General features: G+C 36.0%; 1 protein-coding gene across 5 annotated transcripts in view; it reads right to left on the bottom strand.

The window, feature by feature from the left end:
* The window catches only part of FUT8 (fucosyltransferase 8), a 277,816-nt gene that overhangs the window by 208,414 nt on the left and 51,029 nt on the right, over nt 1-18,373 (bottom strand). For 2 of the 5 annotated variants that reach the window (XM_044773774.2, XM_044773776.2), the window contains exon 3: nt 18,125-18,233. The exons of the other annotated variants lie outside the window; for them this stretch is intronic. The gene's annotated coding sequence lies outside the window, so the exon portion shown is untranslated. The remainder of the gene's footprint in view (nt 1-18,124; nt 18,234-18,373) is intronic. 5 annotated transcript variants of the gene reach the window in all.

The following is an 18,373-nucleotide window of genomic DNA, read 5'->3' as shown; positions in this document are numbered from 1 at the left end:
AGCATACAAGAGAGCACTACTCAGCAATGAAATAAGGATACATGCAACATATATAGAGGAATTCAAAATAATTAAGCTGAGTGAAAAAGCCAGCCCCTGCCAAAAGTACATACTATAGATTCTAATTTTTAAAAACTTTAGAAAATGTACTAATTTATAGTGACAGAAAGTATATCAGTATTTGCCTGGAGATGGGAAAGGACATTAAAAGGGTGAGGGAATGGATTATAAAGGGGCAGTAAGAAATTTGGGGAGGCGATGAATATGTTCACTATCTTAAGTGTGGCAATGGGTTCACAGATGTATACATATGTCAAAACTTAAGTTGCACACTTCAAATATATTAATTGCTTTGTATGTCAATCATACCTAAATAAAGCTGTTTAAAAAAAATAAAACCATATCCTCTCAACGCCCCCCAAAATTTACTATATTGAAGTCTATCAGGAAATTAAACTATATGCTACAGAATTACAAATCACTTAGAGTTCATAGGATTAATATACAGAATATATAGATAATTCCTAAAACTCAAAAATGAAAAAAAATTCAAAACTGCAAATAACTTGAATAGACATTTCTCCAAAGATGATATTCAAATGGCCCATAAGCACATGAAAATATGCTCAACATCACTAATCATTATGGAAATGATATTCAAAACTGAAATGAGATACTACTTCACACTCATTAACATGGCTATTGTCTGAAAAAACAGAAAATAATGAGTGTCGGCAAGGACGTGGAGAAATTAGAACCCTGTGCACTGCTGGTAGGAACGTAAAACAGTGCAGCCAATGTGGAAAACATGGTGGTTCCTCAAAAACTAAAAATAGAATTACCATATGACCCAACAATTCCACTTCTGGGTATATACCCAAAAGAACTGAATACAGGGTCTCAAAGAGAGATTTGTACCCCCATTTTCACACCACCATTATTCACAATAGCCAAAAGGTGAACACAACCCAAATGTCCATTGACAGATGAAGAGATAAATAAAATGTGTCATATGCACACAATGGAATGTTATTCAGCCTTAAAAAGGAAGGAAATTCTGGGGGCCAGCCCCATGGCCGAGTGGTTGAGTTTGCGTGCTCCGCTTAGGTGGCCCAGGGGTTCACTAGTTTGGATCCTGGGCACGGACATGGCACTGCTCATCAGGCCATGCTGAGGCAGCGTCCCACATAGCACAACCAGAGGGACTGAGAACTAGAATCTACAACTATGTACTAGGGGCTTTGGGGAGAAGAGGGAGGAAGAAAAAAGAGGAAGACTGGCAACAGATGTTAGCTCAGGTGCCAATCTTTAAAAAAAAAAAGGGGAAGGAAATTCTGACACCTCATACAACATGCATGAACCTTGAAGACACTATGCTAAAGTGAAATAAGCCAGTCCCAAAAGGACAAACACCATATGATTCCACTCATATGAAGTACTTAGAGTAGTCAAATTCAGAGACAGAAAGCAGAATGGTGGGTACCAGGGGCTGGGGGAGAGGGAATGGAGAGTTACTGTTTAATGGGTACAGCTTTGCAAATGACAAAAGTTCTGTGGGTGGATGGTGGTGATGGCTGCATAAAAACATGAAGGTACTTAATGCCACTGAACTGTACACTTAAAAATGGTTAAAATGGGAAGATTTTAGGTTATGTATATTTATCACAATTTTTAAATTTTAAATATATAAATTTTAAAAGAAAAACAAGAGAGTTGATTTCCACACTTCACAACAGTTTTAGTCCCAAAACGGAGATGTTATCATAAGGGTGGGATAGAAAGGGGAGATTCACATTAAAAAGTAATCACAGTCAACAAGCACTTATACAAGCCCCTCATTATGATGTGACTTAATGAGAAATATTTATTTCATCTCTGCCTCTGGCTCCTGACATAAAGCTCTAAAACCCTTGTAATTTCCTGAGTGACAGGGGTGCTAGAAGCATCTTTTGTTGTGATATTTGGTATTTGATCCTAGTTCCTGAAGCAAAGCTCCCAAAATCCTTGTTTTCCTGAGTGATGGGGGGGGGAGGGGGTGATAGAAGCATGTTACACAGAACTCCTAAATCCCTTGGAATTTCCTGAGTGATAGAAGGGTCTTTTGTTCTAATGAGGTTACTCTTGGTGGGCTCCTGGATAGCTTCAGGATAGGGGCTGGTGACCAGAAAGACCAAGCCATGATTAGAAGCTTGGAACTTTCAGTCCCACCCTCTATCCTCTGTGGAGGAGAGAGGAGCTAGACACTGAATTAATAACCTATAATGCCTACGTGTTGAAGCCTCCATAAAAATCCCTAAACTATGGGGTTTGGAGAGCTTCCAAGTTGGTGAACACCCCAATCGCACAGGGAGAGAAATTCCTGTGCTTACAATCCTTCTGGACTTCGTCCCATACATACGTTCAGCTAGCTGTTCATCTTTCTCTTTTATGACACCCTTTATAATAAACTGGTAAACCTAAGTGTCTCCTTGAGTTCTGTGAGCTGTGACAGCAAATTACCAAACCTGAAGAGGAGGTTGTGGATCTCCCCCCGAATTTGTCACCAAGTCAGACAGAAGTGCGGGTAACCTGGGCACTCACTACTTGCAATTGATATCTGGAATGAGGGGTAGTCTTGAGCCCTTAACCTGTGGGGTCTGCACTAACTACACAGTTGGCGTCCTCACTGAATTACAAAATTGCTTGGTGTGGAAAACCCACACATCTGGTGTCAGAAGTGTTGTGAGCAGAGGAAATGAGCTTTCTTTTACAGGGCCAGATACTATGGGGCATTAGGCACACACAGACGAACAGTCCCCACAATTGAGGAGTTTCTGTTCCACTCATACTTATACACAGGCAAGAAATCAAATGGTTTTGTTACGCGGCATTATTAATGGCATTATTTCAAACTGATTCCAAGACTACCCAGAACCAATCATAATGATCAGTTTTTCAAATGATAGTAGCAAAATATTTGGTTTCTTCTTACGAGAAAATTTTAAATCCAATTCCCCCACTTTGAAACTTTTGAAAAGGACCATTTCTGAAAGATACCATTTGAGAGAATAGATGGAAATATGCACAAGAATCTTGCAGATTTGTGACAGATTTAACGTCTTACCCATATCTGCACCAGGCACAGTAATCAAAATCACCCCACCATTCTGGACACCAATTCCTGTTTTCAGTCATGACCTTCCATAGCCCTATCATTCAACTTATTGCTGATTCAAAGTAAGAGCCTTAGGTATGTGAGAGAATAGATATGAAAAACAGGCAATTCACCAAGAAAAAAAAACTGGACAGCGGGGAGAGGAAGAAAAAGAGAAATGCGTATCAAAAAAACTATGAAAAATACTAAATATCACTCATAATCAAAGAGATAGAAATAAAATAAGAGATCCTTTTCATCAAGTGAGAAATATTAAAAGTTCACTAGTATCTAGCGTAGAGAAAACGTGAGGAAAAGTGTGTAAATTGATGCAAGCTTTCTGAAGGAGATTTGTTTCTGTGAATCAAAAATCTCAAAAATGATTAAATCTTTTGAGACAACATTCTTTCAAGGAGTTAATGCTAAGGAAAAATTAGACAAAATCCTTGGTGTGCACTAATCATGTGCTATATAATATATATGCCTTGGATAACCGTATTTTTTAAAAAGTTCCTCAGGAAATTCTTACGATCACCCACTTTGGGAAGCATATCTTAGTAAATGAATATATGTATTAAAAGAACTAAGATCTAACCAGCGACTTTTGTGAGCCTGGAACTACATGCTGACAAATACATTATCATGTTTAACCAAAACATATTAAGAGGTAGAGGGGATGCTTTAAAAGACCCATATTCCTAAAATACTGATAGTAAAAGCCTTAAAAGAAATTTTCACTGTATTCATTACCTCACTTAACAGAATTAACGTTCTTTGTTAACCATAATTTCTGTTAAACTGACAATTTCTAGTTACCATCTCAAAATTTCCCATTAATTTATATTATAAAATGGGAGCTAGTCTCAAAATTAGAGAAAAGTGACATTTAAAAACACAGAATAACAAATAAAAATTAGTGAAGTACCCATGATATAATAGAATCATCAAAATAAATTTAATACTACAAATATCTTACTGAAAAATACTGAGAATCTTATCTTAAAAATTATAATTATCGGGATCATTAAAATCTGTAAGAGAAGATGTCTATATCACCAATGAGGAAATGTTATATATCTACACTATCCAATACGGTGGTCACTAGCCATAAGTGGCCACAGAGCCCTCAAAATATGACTAATGAGACTGAATTTTTAACTTTATTTAATTTAAATTGCCACATGCAGCTTAGTGGCTACCATATTAGACAGCACCAGTCTATATGATCTCTGGTTCTTTACGATTAACAGTTCAGGCAACTCTCTGTTCCTTCTCCCGTCTTCTTTGAAACCCCCAAGCTAATAAACTAGCATTTATTTGTCATTCACTATTTATTGAGTACCTCATACGTGCCAAACACTGTGCAGAACACACAAAATACAGAGCTTGAAACCTGGACCTATCAAACAATCCCACCACCCCTGGCAACATTTTAGCCTTAACTTGTGTTAATTCTTCTTAAAAGGCTTTCACCTAGTATTTACAGTATCTCTTACTAGTTACTTTGGTTTTAATTAGAACAAGCATTGATAATAGGATTAATCTTTTATTTATTATTTCACAAGTATAATCAGCGTGGTAAACTTCAACCCCCTTCCCCTCAAGAAAGATTGTTTCAGTTGACATACATTACACCATTAATAATACGTTAAATGCTTGCTTAAAATCATCATTGATTTAATAGAGCTATTCAGGGTGCAGAGAGGCACACTAACATATTAAGTGTACTCATCAATTTTTAAGATGTATTAACATGAGAGGAGTATATCTTTGAAAGGAAAAAAAAAAACTGTCAATGAAATAAAAGCCTAGAAGGAAATCTAGACTAAGTCCTTTTCTTATTTACATTGGTAAAAGGGCACTTTAATCCACCTCTTTCATTCTATGAAAATACAAGAAACAGCAATTCCGTGAGTTTCCTCAAGTCCAGCAAGGATTCAGTGATTTTTTCAATGCCACCAACACAAAAAAGGTTTGAAATCACTGACTGGAAGCCAGAAGCTTTGATGGCTCATTCCTAACCCCTTGAGTCAATCATCATAATTTACATAACTAAGTAATACAGATTTCTTTAGCAGGACAATTAAACCCTTCAGAACTTTATTTAAAGTAACTTCACTAAGAAAATAAATACAAGACTTTCTAACTTGGGATTAGCGCACTCGTCATAGACTCAAATTTCAGCTACCAGAACTCAAAAAACTAGAGAAGCTTGTCCTCTGCCTTTCATGAAAATAAGGGTCCAGCTGTAGACAAGATACGAACATAGCAGAAAATAATTTAAAGCATATTATCAGCAAAGACCATAGCCACAAATTCTATACTTCACCCCAAAAGGTTAAGAGAAACTCAAAGAAAAATGATATAGAAGCTATGGCTAAAAACCTATGGCAATCTGAGATTAAAGACACTTCTAAAAATGTCTAAAGTCAGCTCTCAGGAATTTACTACCTACAGATTAAATCAGTTTTTCAACAAAAAAAATTTGTACAGAGAATACTAAGTGCCAGACACCATGCCGGACACTGGCAATAGTAATGAACAAAATGAACTTAGTCACTGCACTTAAGGAGATAACACGGCAGATCCAATACAGTCTAATTCAACAACAGGTAGCAGGTATTGCTTCCCATGTCCTCCATCTAACATCTGTTCCACAGCATTTATCCTAGCTGGCAACATTTGACCTCAGATTGGCCTGCTTTGGCAACATCTATCCTACTTATAACCTAATTTATATTCCTTTTCTTCTCCAAATTCTAGAATAAAGGTCTACACTTCAGAGATCTTGCTTTAACTTTTTAACTTTTGGTGATTTCATGGTATTGACGTTTTTGTAAAATTTTAATTATATTTATAATTTTATTAGAAATGTATTATCACTTCACCAATCAAAATTTCTCTTGAATTCTAAATTTATCAATTCATATTTTCCTTTAACAGATTACAATGATGAAAACTAGCAAGACTTCAAACTGAGCTCTTAATTCTTCGAAGTGTTGAAATGTATTCCTTTATTATGCAAATATATTTTCCTGGCATAGTCTTCATGAAGATGAATTATATTTACATATTATTTAGATATCACTCAAATCTGAACCATGCCACTCCTCCCTGCAAAAAAATAAAAAGAAAGAAAAGAAAATCCTCCATTCATCAAACATTTATTGACCATCTACTATGTGTCAGGTGCTATTTTGGGTGCTCAGGACATATCCTGAAGGGGTGGCTGGAAGGGCTGGCTCAGTGCCCTTACCGCTGGCTCCACTCCAGTTCAGCAGATCGTTGCTCTGGGATAATTATCCCCTCCTGCGGAGGCCACAGGACTGGCCCAACTATAAGCAGTAGCTGTTGTATGAACGTGAAAAAGGGATAGCAGTTTTCCTGGTTTTAGCCAGGCACTCAAGCCTTTAACAGCCCATACATAGCTCAGGCCATGTGCAGTTAGGCATTTACTAAATGTTTTGATGAAAAGGAAAAGAAAATTTCCTCATGGAACTTTCATTCCAGTAAGAAAATAGTCAATAAACAAATACAAACACCACACACACAGAACAACAGTGTGATACATAAGATGACATGATAAAAAGCAACTATATATTTATTTTAGACTGAGTGATTAGGAAAAGCTTATCTAAGGCTGTCAACTAATACAATCTCCTTAATCAAGTGTCATTATATAATGCTATCACTCTACAAATTTCGTTTTTAACTTAACAACACATATGAAAAGTACCACTCGACTGACTGACTAACTAGGTGTTCTGTAAAGCATCCTCTAGAATCTAGAATTAAATCAATTAAAAACTCTACTTTCAATTACAACTGGAAAGACTGTCAAATAACACTGATGTGTAAAAGAATCAAATTAGTTTTAAAGCCATACCTTTCCACATGTAGTTCTTTTTTAAAACCCCCAAAATACAACGTGTATACAATAAATTAAACTTTCACATAAGTATAACTATCTTAGGATTTTTAAGAATGTTTCCATACTAAAGTCACTACTAACTGGGGGGGGTGGGGGGGGCACAGTAAGTAACAAATATTTTTAAAATAAGATTTATCTTCTATTCTATAATTGCCTATATCAAATTCCAAGTCTGCAACTCAGAACCTAAAGCATAGTAATGTTATTGCTCTAAAAATTTAAGTACCTAAGATAGATCCTATCTGGGATGGAGGACTGAAAGTCTCTTTTCAGAATATTAACTATACATACAAAGGTTTCTGTGACTGTGACTGTGTTTCCGACCTCCACTGCCCAAGAAGAAAGACAAGGAAAAATCAAAGCCCTCAAGCATTTGACTATCATGGAGTCCCCATTTTACAGACCTGGTTCTACAACCTAGATCTTCTGACTAAAACGATTACAGCAGACATAATCTAGATTTGGTTACATTCATCTCTTTTTCTGCTGTCTTCATCAGTTATCACTGATGCCTGATAACATCTAAGACAAGGTACTTTTTAAATCTAGAACTTCTTTAAAAACATTTTATAAAAAAAGACATCGGTTGTAGTTTGGCTCTATAGTTCAGATTCCTCTATCTTATCCCAAATGAGCCAAACTTACCCAGACTAGAAGCTGTGAAAAAGGTTCTCTCATCAACTCTCACTATATGATTATGCTTACTTCATAGGGAAATCGAACAACCCTGTGGCCTCATCCTATGCCAGAATTTAGAGGTATACCAAGAGTCTGTTTCCTCTGTCCTACTGTTTTACAATATCAGGGTCCTTTAAAAAAAATTCAGCAAAGGCTGTAGGCACTTGATTAGCTTCAGATCAGAAACGAACACCCAGAATAGGCCATTCTATAGGCCATCTTCTCTGTATAAGTGTATATGCATAGAAATGAAATTAATTGACCTAAGTATTTTGCTAAAGTTAAAAGAATGGAAAAATATATGCTCAATGAACAAATGACTAAATAAAAAGGTGCTTGCTAGAATCTAGTCTTGGCTTAAGGCGACTCCAAGGTATTCACAGTCTCCAAAGTCTCTATGTTTAAGGCCAAAGACCTAAGAACTCTTGTTCAGTTAACAATATTAAGAGTTAACTTTATTGAGCCATTACTTCATGCAAAGCATATGCTAAAGACTCCACATTTATTATTTGTCTGCACTTTACAGATGTAGGAACTTAACATCTAAGTTAACAATGCAAGCACAGCTGGTAATCCAATTCACGAATCAGACCACTTCTGCCTAGCTTCATAGATTATGCTCTCTAGAGAAATTCTAGAACTCACCCAAACAGCCTGACTGAAGTGAATGTCAGAGAAATACTCAGAATCTTCATGAGTAACAAAAAAACCTATATTTAAGTAGAGAAAAGTCTTATAGCTAGGTTGATTTTTATTTGGAATAAATCTAATTATAGAAATTCAAGCATATTATCATGCATAAAATAATACTTAGGAAACATAAAGAAAGGGAAAACAGGATAATCACTCATAACTAGAACTTGAATTATCACAATACTTTTTGAAAATGGGGATAATTTTGTTAAGTTTTTGTGAAAAGTCACTTTTTTCTAAACAAATACTCTTGAAGATTCTTCCTAAAAATTGATATAATCTGCCATCTTAAATCAGTAAAGAACTTAAAGTGGTTCCTGTTAAAAACAAGTAGTTTTTACCTAGTAGAAGTAGTAGAAGTAGTAGTAGTAGTAGAAGGAGGAGGAGGGTAACAGTATTAGAAAGTTGTACTAACAATAGTGGTAATAGAAATGGTAGAAGTAGTTGCAATGGCAGTAGTGGTAGTATAGTAGTGGTTACAGTAATGTTGCTAGTAAGCATAACATACCAAAGAAAAGATAATTTTGCTTTGTTGCTCCTGAACCATGCAAAATCTCAGGGTCCTTATTTAAGGTAGTAATAATCTTTGTACAGATATGTAACTGAATGCTATAGGAGATTGTAACTTAACCAGAGAAGTCTAGAGTTAAAGAAACCTTAGGGACCTGGTACTTGAAGCTCAGCTTTAAAAATTATGTCTGCTATCAACTCAACTGCCATCTCCTTTCAGCACCATTCTCAAACTCTCTAATTCTCCACTCCAGTGGAATCATCACTCCCTCCCTACGCTTACAAAGCACATTTTGTAGGAGCACAGTTCCCTATTTGTCATAACTGTAGAGATTTCTGTCCTTCTTCTGGACTTTTGCTTCCTTAAGATTTTAATTCATGTTTTATCCGTGTGGGTGTCTCGGGCATTCAACAGAGTACCTGAATCATCATAAAAGTTCAATTATCAACTGCTTCATTTAAAAAACATTCAATCATCTAGTGTATAATTTACAATGAAACTTTACTAACAGTAGCTTAGAAGTTGCTGAACTTTGTGCATAAAGAATTAGGGTATAAAGATATTTGGGAGAGCTTAGTCCCAAATAATGTATTCTGGACCAGAGCCCTTTCTGATTTGAGTAAGGTTTCAAAACCTCAGTATTATCAGGCGGAAACTTCCACTATTACATCTACTTCTAAAGCCACCTGTTTACTCAAGAATTCAAGTATCCCCTCCTTTGTGAACCCTTTTGCTACCTTCTAGGCACAATTTACTACCTCTCTCTGTATGCTACTACCAAGTTTTACAGATATTTCCACTGTACTTACCACACTAAGCAGGCTTCACAGGACTGAATTTCACACAGCTCAACACATTTCACACATTATAGACTAACACCCTCAAACTACCTTCAAAGCATCCAATTCAGTCTTTTAGACATCACCTTATTAATGATGCTTTTGAGTTACTGCATGAAGCTCTGGCATATCACAATGCTAAGGAGTTGGGAGAAGTGTGAAGCCAGGCCTCCCTGGAGTTTAGGGCAACACTTGCTATTATGCTGGCCTATGATGAAAAAAAGTTATTCCTACATCATTTCCCAGTCCTGCTACAGAGAAAGCCTTGGCCACAGAAACACAGAAGCTGGGAACGGGTAAGGGTGAAGGGGTGAATGAAGCTGTCACTCTAATGTTCTGTAAGGTAGGTATTCTCTTGTCTGGCCTAACTCATCCCCCAATCTACCTTGGTCCTTGATTTCTCCCTTGAGACAGGGACAGTGCAGAGCTACAGGTGTCGTAGAGTTGGAAGCAGATCCTGGACAATCAAATAGATGAGTGTGAGGCACCTGTTAAACACCTAGCTCATACTGTCACTGCAGGGTGAGAAAGATTCTTTTCCTCTCAGTTTCATATACCTACCATCCCAGCAACAGGGCTCAAATCCCAGAGCCTGCATCTCCCCTCTACAAGAAGGCTGGGGCCAAGATCCATTTGCTCAGCCGCAAAGATGTTTAGCAATCCCATCCAGATACTTGATGTTATACACCAACTAGGATTTCTGGTCCCAAGGGAGACAGCATGCCCAAGAACTAGAATTAGATATTTTATAATAATACAGTTTAGCTCTGTGGAATAATTATCCATAAACACCCAAACACCTCCTACCTCTCTGATTATTTTCAAACACATTTTGGGGAATATATTATTATATAGAAAATTAGGGGACTTCTTGTACTGCAATTATTAACTTACACTTCCAGCTCACATACTATATTATCAACTTCCTAAAGGCAAGGCCTTCATTATTTTGTATCCCAAACTCATAATCGTTGTTCATTAAATTTGTTGGAGAAAAGGCAAGACAGCAAGACTAGGGGAAAGAAGGGGGGAAGGAGAGAAAGAAATATGATGAATCCTTGTACATATCACTTTAGATCCCACACCAATACAAATATTCCTAAGTCATATTTTTTTTTTAAATCCTATCTTCCATGAACAAATCGCAAAGAAGAACAACAAATTCCAATTAAGGAATTTTGCTGCTTTTACAATGAAATGAACCCAATGATTCTGTATAATCCTTTTCTTCCCCTGGGCTCACCAAGGTGTTAGCAGAAGGATGATTTTTTTTCTAATCATAGTAAAATATCTTGAAGAAAACAACAGTAAGAAAAAAAAAAGCTAAATGCATTTATAAAATGTCTAACTTAGAAAGCAAGAAGGGATTATACAGTATAGTAGATCTTAAAACAGTCCTTTGATAGATTTTTATGAGTGAGAAGATGAGTTCAGAACTATCAGACTCAGCAGAAGTTTCTCTTAGTACTGACTTTCCACCCAAATGGCTAGACTCAATTTAGCTCTAAACACAAGTTTAGATAGGGCAGAGGAAAAGTCAGAAGAATGCAGAGAAATCTAATAAGGAATCCTGACAAGACATCAAATTAAATCCACATATATGAAATCAATACGGAAAAGTTCAATTTGTAAGTTTAACATAAAATATTAAAATATTTGATTAACAACAATTTATAACCTAAGGGTGAGAGACTAGAATACCAAGTTTGACACATCTGGAAGATCATTTTCATCTCTTAGTTACAAATTTCAATTTTTTAGAATAGAACTGTGTGAATCACTGTGGCAATGTAGGTCTTAACAGACTGTTTTCTAATCATATGAAAAAAATTCCATTTTTCAAGATCCAATAAAAGTTAATTAGCTCTGTGAAAGAGACCATAAAATACTCTTTAAAAGAAAGAAAAAGAAAGAGAGAGAGAGAGACTGAGACTTCTGAAAATCTAGGCAAGGAAATGGCACAAACATAGAAAAGCTAAATCAAAAGACATGGACAAGCTAAATGCACACACAGTTCCTCGCCATGATGGGAACAATAAACTGTCAATCTGACCAACCTAACAGTACCTTACTCAATGAAAAAACATTACATAATAAAAACACAATGATGCAGAATGAGAAAACGCACTACTAAATGCAAAAAGAAAGGAACAAATTCAAAAACAAATTATGATCACAACTATGTAAAAAAATCTACATATGAAAAAGGACTAGAAGGTACAGACACCCACACGGTAACTACAGTCATGTTAAACTGGTATAATTAAGGGTGATTCTCTTCTTTTAATAAAAAGCTGTCTAAATTATAACAGTGATTTTTTTAATGTGAAGGTTTTTCAAAAGAAAACGACATTTTACATATAATTTACACCAATTTCTCTTTTTATACTTCAATTTCCACCAAGATATCTAAGCACTAAATTCATGATGTGCATTAGTTTTTTACAACATCACAGAAAATGTAAAAACTAACATTACCCTATTCTCTGCTCATAAAGATAATTAGTGGGCAGTGTACTAATTAAATTAAGACACCCAATCTAAATGAGTCATCCAATTAAATGATTCCAGAAATCCAAAGTATCAGCACAAAGTTTTAATAACTATCCTCAGCATCATCATTATAATTACAGAAGTACAAATTAGTGAAACTTGACATGCCCCTACAGCTAAAAAGGCTGCAAAAATAAATAAAGTAATTTTTGTATGACTCATAAGAGTAAAAATGAAACTTTCACTATCAACATAGGAAACAAAGGTTGCTGTTGCCCTCAAACTACACTTGCAAAAAAAAGAACAGTACATGGGCTAAGAATGAATCATCTCACATATAACAAGAATCAGTCCTAAGATCAGCTTCCCTCTGGAAAAGTTCTTTACTCATTCTTGCAAATTAGAATATACTACCTCAAAATGTACAAAATTGATGCCAGAAGGAAATAAAATTCCAAATAAGTAATACTGACAAATCAGAGAAAGGGTATTATACCAAGTCTTTACCATTACGAAATCGTCAAAAATAATCTTCAATCAGGTCCAACATATAAAGAGCTTGGAACTCATCATTCCTGTCCTCACAACAACAAAAAAGGAAGATAAAAAAAATGAAAACCAGAAACTCTTATTAGAATCATTAGAGAACTGAGGTCAGAGGGCAAACTGCTACCTTGAAAACTGAATAGACAGGCAGGCAGATACAGAAAATCACAGTGTGTACAAAGTAAAAGCCCAGGAGCGTAGTCCTCAGCTGGAGCCAGTTTCAGGAGGAACATTTTCAACAGTAACTGACAACTGCTGGAGGCTCAGTGTAGACTAGCTTAGAGTGACTGGGACCCAGTCTTTAAGAGGGCTCCACACTTGCTTGAGTTTTACCTCCAGGAGCCCTACCAGGTTCTCACAGTAAAGATCTGAGAAAAATTCCTTCCTGTTTCCAGCAGGGAGAGGGGAAAAGTAACCATTTTGAAATATTCCCAGGGCTCTCTCTTTTTCTTCAAAGCGCCATCCTGAAAAGGAAACTATTTTAACAGAGCCTAACCTACCAGGGTTTTACAGTGTCTAACAACCTGGGGAAAGGAAATACACAACTCCAGCCCCCTCCATCCTTCAACATGGGGAAGGAGATCCCCAAATCGGGCTCACTAAAAGACTGAGAACTAATCACAGGACTACAGAACTCCCATCCCCTTACCACCACATCAATACAACTCCTGCACAATAACAGGGCATTACAAGCAAAAGAACTGCAAGTCTCAGACCCTATTTAAGGATTCTCTACAAAATCAAGACAACAGGGCAGACAAAAACAAGGACACTACCAGAAATTTTACCCTCTGACACCACAGCTACAGCCAACAGTAATAAACCCAGCCCAACTCCTGGTGAGATTAACATAAAACCTCACACTAAAGGCCTGTTTACCTCAGTTTCTTTTACCTAATATATTATGTCTGGCTATCAACAAAAAAATTACAAAGAATTGTAAAGACAAAAAACGCAATCTGAAGAAACAAAGCAAGCCTCAAAATCAGACTCAGATATGGCAGAGGTTTTAGAATTGTCAGTGGGTTTAAAAATAGCTATGGTAAATATGCTAACGACTCTAATGGAAAAAGTGAACAACGTGCAAGAACAGATGGGTGGAAACTCTAAGAGAAGAATCAAAAGGAAATGCTACAAATCAACAATACTGTAACAGAAAAAGAATACCTTAGTGATAGACACCAAACCAAATCCAGGAAGCTCAGAATACACCAAGTAGAATAAACACTAAAATACTTACACCTGGGCATAGCAAAATAAAATTGCAGAAAAATAGATGAGAAAAACTGGAAAGAATCAAGAGAAAAACAAAAAAACAAAAACCTTACCTAGAGAGAAGCAAAATAAGAATTACATCAAACTTTCTCTTCAGAAACATACAAGCAAAATGATCGTAATGAAATACTTAAGTTGTTAAAAGAAAAACCACCAAGGTAGAATTCTGAATTCAGCAAAATTATCTTTCAAAAATGAAAAAGAAAGAAACACTTCCTCTGACAAACAAAAATTGAGGTAACTGAAGGCCTACTGACCTGCCTTGCAAGAAATATTAAAAGTTCTTCAGAGAAGGAAAAATATATAGGTCAGAAACACAGATTACATAAAGGAACAAAAAGCATTACAGAAGCAATAAATAACGGTAAAATTAAATCTTTTATTATTCTTATTCTTAACTGATCTAACAGATAACAATTTGTTCAAAATAATAGCATAATATATTCGGTAATCACAACTTATAGATAAATGAAATGAATGACAAAATGTTATAAAGAATGAGAGAGAGAAATTGGGAATACTCTGTATAAGGTACCTACAGTACCCATGAAGCAGTGCAGTGTTACTTGAAAGTGAACTTGGATTGGCTGTAAGTGTATAATTGCACACTCTGCAACAACCACTAGAAAAAAATTTTTAAAGAGGTATAATGATACACTTACTAAGGATAGAAAACAGAATCATATAAAAAGCTCAATTTAAATGAGAGAAACTAGAAACAGAGTGGAACACAAACAAAGAACAAGGGCAAGGAATAGAAAAACAGTTAAAAATATGGTAGATATTAATCCAAGTATATCAATAATTACTTTAAACACTGATGATCTAATTAAAAGACAGAGACTGAATGATTCAAAAGACAAGACTCAACTTTATGTTGCCTACAAGAAACCCACTTAAATATAAAAACACAGACAGATTAAAGTAAAGGAACGCAGAAAGATATACCATGCTAACACTAATCAAAAGAAAGCTAGAGTATTGATATTAATTTCAGAAAGAGCTGATTTTAGAACAAGGAAAATTTCCAGCAATAAAGAAGGGAATTTCATGATAGAGGGTCAATTATCCAAGAAGACATAACTATCCCTCTAAGTATGGACTTAACAACAAAGCATCAAAATACATGAGGTAAAAACTAGTAGAACTGCAACGAGAAAGACATGAATTCACAATTATATTTAGAGACTTCAACACGCCTCTATCTGTAATTGACAGAACAGGCAGAAAATCAGAAAGAATATCACTGAACTGAACAGCATCATCATGCAACTAGATCTAACTGACATCTATAGACTACTTCATCCAATAATAATAGAATACACATTCTTCTCAAGCACAAAGGGAACATTCACCAAAACAGACTATATTCTGGGCTAGAAAACACACCTGAACAAATCTAAAAGAATAGACCTCATACAAAGTATGCTCTCTGACCACGATGGAATTAAACTAGAAATTAGTAAGAGAAAGAAGGCTACAAAATCCCCAAATATTTGGAAGTTGACAGCACGCATAACATGAGTCAAAGAAAAAGTTTTAAGAAATTAAAAAATATTTTAAACTAAATAAAAATGAAAATAAAACATCAAAATTTGTAGGATGCAGCATATGCAGTATTGCTTTGCTCTCTCAGAGAAAAATTTAGATCACTTTGGATGCATATATTAAAATAGAAGAGCTAAAATCAATCACCCAAGCTTCTGCCTTAGGAAATTAGAAAAAGAGCAAATTAAATCCAAAATAAGCAAAAGAAAAGAAATAATAAAAATCAGAGCAGAAACCTGTGAAATTGAAAATAGGTAAATAGAGAAAAATCAATAAAACTAAAAGGCGGTTCTTTGAAAAGATCAATAAAATGAATAAACCCCTAGCCAAGCTTCTCAAGAAAAAAGGAGAGAAAAAACAAATTACTAATATCAGAAATGAAAGAAGGGCCATCACTAGCGATCTCATGGACATTAAAAGGATAACAAAGGAATATCATGAATAATTCTATGCCCCAAAATTTGATAACTTAGAGGAAACAGACCAATTCCTTCAAAGACACAATCTACCAAAATTCAGACAAGGAGAAACAGATCATCTGAATACGCCTATACTGATAAAAGAAACTGAATAAAAGTAATCTCTCAAAACAGAAAGCTCCACACACAGGTATTTTCACTAGGGAATTCTACCAAACAATTAAGAAACAAATGATACCAATTTTCTGCAATCTGTTCCAGAAAACAGAAGCAGTGAGAACAACTTCCTAACTCATTCTATGAGTCCAGCATTACCTTAATACTAAACCCAGACAAGAGCATTATAAGAAAGGAAAACTACAGACCAACATCTCTCATGGACACAGATGCAAAAGTCCTCAAAAAATATTAGGAAATCAAATTATACACCACAACCAAATGGGATTTATTCTAGGTATACAGGTCAGATTCAACGTTTGAAAATCAATTACTATAATCCATCACATCAACAGGCTAAACAAGAAAAGTAATGTGATGTTAACAGATGCAGAAAAAGAATTTGATAAAATCCAACACCCATTCATGATAAAAAACTCTCAGCAAAATAGATATAGAAGGGAACTTCCTCAAGCTGATAAAGAAAATCTACAAAAAACCCACCGCAAACATCATTCTTAATGGCAAGAAACTAGATACTTTCCCTTTAAGATTAGGAACAAGGAAAAGATTTCTCCTTTCACCACTCCTATTCAGTATCATACTAGACATCTTAGCTAATGCAATAAGACAAGAAAAGGATATGGGGCTGGCCCTGTGACGTAATGGTTAAGTCCATCACACTCCAATTCGGTGGCCTAGGTTCATGGGTTCAGAACCCAGGTGTGGACCTACACTGCTTGTCAAGCCACACTGTGGCAGTGACCTATATACAAAAAAGAGGAAGACTGGGGGCCGGCCCCATAGCCGAGTGGTTAAGTTCGTGTGCTCCCAGGGTTCACTCCCAGGGTTCGAGGCAGCCCAGGGTTTTGCCGGTTCAGATCCTGGGCACAGACATGGCACCGATCATCAAGCCATGCTGAGGCGGCATCCCACAACTAGAAGGATCCACAACTGAAAATATACAACTATGTACCAGGGGAGCTTTGGAGAGAAAAAGGAAAAGTAAAGTCTTTAAAAAAAAAAAAAAAAAAAAGAGGAAGACTGGCACAGATGTTAGCTCAGGGCTAATCTTCCTCAACCAAAAAAGAGGAAGACTGGCAACAGATGTTAGCTCAGAGAGAATCTTCCTCACCAAAAAACAAAACACAAAGAAAAAGATATACGTGATATACAAATTAGGAAAAAATAAAATAAAACTGTCTTTGATCACAGATGGCATGACCATCCACACAGAAAATCCAGGGCCGCCCAGGTGGCGTAATGGTTAAGTTTGCGTGCTCCACTTTGGCAGCCTGGGTTCGCAGGTTCAGATCCTGGGTGGGAACATATACACTGCTCATTAAGCTATCTTTTGGCGGGTCCCACATACAAAACAGAGGAAGAGTGGCACAGATGTTAGCTCAGGGACAATCTTCCTCAAGCAAAAAGAGGAAGACTGGCAATGGATATTAGCTCAGGGCCAATATTCCTCACCAAAAAAAAACCCTCCACAAAATCCAAAAGAATTGGGGGAGGGGGAAGGGAACCTCCCAGAAGTAATAAGCAGTTATAGCAAGCATGCAGAATGCAGGAGAACTCTGTACTTTGTGCTCAATTTTTCTAGAAAGTTAAACTGCTCTAAGAAATAAAATCTGTTTTTTAAAAAAAACCTCCAACCAAACAACTTACACAGTAATCCATTAATTCAGAATAGGTGTTCAAGAAAAAAAAGTGTTCAACATGGTTTTCTTTCTTTCTTTCGTCTTTTTTCCTATGGGGCTGCATTAGTAGTGGGGGGTGATGGGGAGGGCAAGGATTCCTCTAATTTCTCAAGCATCTATGAATCCAACAAAAAATAAGCAGTACAAAGAAAGTGAAAACTCCAAACCATAAAAGTAAAGAAATCAAACACATCCATACCCTTCTTTTTATTCTTTGCCAATTTATAATTCTCTGAAACTGGAAAATATTTCTTATAAGTTGGAGGAACTTTCCCTCATTGGTAATATCAGTAGACCAACTTCAAAGTCTAAAGTGAGGAAGGAAAATTACAAGGGAACAAAGGTTAATCCCAACCTGAATGATCAACCACCACGCCCATCCCCCACCAAAAAAAAAACGCCTTCCCAGGAATCATCAAAACAGCCCACAAGTCAAAAAATACTGACT

Source organism: Equus asinus, chromosome 7 (genome assembly GCF_041296235.1).
Source record: "Equus asinus isolate D_3611 breed Donkey chromosome 7, EquAss-T2T_v2, whole genome shotgun sequence".
Lineage (NCBI taxonomy): Eukaryota > Metazoa > Chordata > Mammalia > Perissodactyla > Equidae > Equus > Equus asinus.
This window is presented reverse-complemented; position numbering and strand designations above follow the sequence as displayed.